We start from the raw sequence: 2126 nt of genomic DNA on the forward strand, positions 1-2126 counted from the left end.
TGCATGGACAAAGGCTGGATGAGCTCTGCAGCTTTTTCTTTTAACCATGTCTATACAGCACCGCAGTCCCTGGCCAAACTGCTCAACTGCCAAAAATTGTATGAACACGAGATGGCTGGGCATCACAGCCTCATCCAGAGCACAAGCAGTTCAATCACCGTGTCTCATGCAGCTTGATGAACCTGCCAGGTCCAACAGCCTGGGAGCCACTCAGCGATGCAAGGCTACGGTTACCCTGGTAGTAAAACCGCTCCTAACAAGCTACAGTTTTGACGTGCCTGCTGTTAGCTTCCTTCCCACAGACACCTGTGTGTCTTCTGCCTGCACTGCCCCTTGCGTGCAAAGCAAACTCCCAGAAGAGATCACTCACTGGCGGCTTTTGCAAGAGCTGCTGTGTTGGTCTAGGAGCTTACATGTCTTCACGGTCCTGGCTAACATAACTATGAGATAGGAAAAAGCATCAGCAAAGAGTTGCCTCAAGTCTGAAGGTGCTCCTGTCGTGCACCGACATCCTAAAGGCACGCGTGGCACACACTGACCGCTCTATGCAATCCGTGCCTTACGTTGAAGGATTATTACTGGAATAAGTTGTCTTATTTTTCTCCCTCACTTGTCCCCTTTCCTTGCTGTACAAAGCTCCTAGTTTCTCCTGGCTACACTACCAATAGCAGGTGCCTTCAAGACTTGATTAAAATACGCTTCATTTTCATTTAAGTCTTGCCACCAAACCAATTTACTCTCAGCTGCCATTTCTAACACTTACAGCATCTCAGTCAGCACAAAGCAAGAGAACATTGCACCACCCAGCCTCACCAGTTGTCAATAAAAAGTACTCATTAAATGTCTTTCAAAGCTATACAGAGAGCAATGCAAACAGCACAGATATCGTTAATCCCACAGAAACGGTAATCCTTTAATTCCGCACAGTGCGATCCATAGGCAGCCAGAGGGTACTTGGTGTAATTGATGGACTCCCCAGAAAAGGGCCTGACTGGCCGCAGAAAGCTGACATCTCATTTCTATTTAAGTGGAAATCACTTAGCAGTAGCGTCTGTGGGCATTGCTGTTGGTTTCCCCAAATGAAAAAGACGAGTGAGAGTTCCTGGTTCATCTGTGGGAGGGGAAATAGTCCATAAAACATGTTTGACAGGGACTTACCAGTATCTTGGGAAAGTTTTATATTTGTTTAAGTACTTGGAAAGCCAATGCTGAAGGCAAGTTCAAATTGATTTGTGACTCCTTTACGCAATAACAAATCTTGCCTTTCTTTTTCTTTTCTTTTTTTTTTTTTTTTTAAATAAATACTTCTATTGCAGGCTGGATCTTGTTCAACTTTGAGGAAAGATCAGGACTGGCTTTTCTCTCCACCATCCATCATGTGTGTAATGTTGAAGTACATCTTAATGCAAGCACTTTGGATGGCTGAAAGAGCTCGTTATAAATATGGTATTTTCTTCTTTTTCTGTATTTTTCAGTGCTATAAGCAGTAATCTTTGGACGCTCAGGAAAAAGCAGAAAACCACACATAACTGACTGTTCTTTTAAATCCTTTAAAAACAACTATGAAGGAACCGCTCACTTTCTTCTGCTGCACCAATATTAATGTGCCAGAGCACCAAAAATGTGACATATTCACAAAACCACGTGTCTGTCTCCCCTACTCAGCTGCGAACTCTTCATCCCCATTTTAAGCCAGCCTTAAAGCTCAGCTCCCATCACTTGTACCAGGAGTTGAGCGTTGAGCAGGGTGAAGCCCTTGGTCTGGTCCCTACCCATCACCAAAAATGAATCGCACCCTGTGATGCACTGATGCTCCTGATGTCACGGAGGCAAGTCACTGCAAATCTGCCACCTCTGTCACGTACTCCCACAGGGAGTGGCTTTTCAAACAAGTCAAAACTGTCCTGAAAAGAGTCTCCCTGCTGTTTCTTTGTTTTGCCCCATGCGTAGCTGGTGTGCAGTCTGTGGTAAAGGCGAGGACAAACCTTGGACCAACAAGGGAAGGGAACTGGCAAGCACTCAGAGCACAGCAGACAGATCAGTGACAGCATCCAGAATGCGCAATGGTGCAAAAGGGGCTGGAGAACCCCCAGGTGTCAACCCCTTCTCCTCCTCTTCAACCGCTC

This window comes from Phaethon lepturus, unplaced genomic scaffold (genome assembly GCF_000687285.1).
Source record: "Phaethon lepturus isolate BGI_N335 unplaced genomic scaffold, ASM68728v1 scaffold591, whole genome shotgun sequence".
Lineage (NCBI taxonomy): Eukaryota > Metazoa > Chordata > Aves > Phaethontiformes > Phaethontidae > Phaethon > Phaethon lepturus.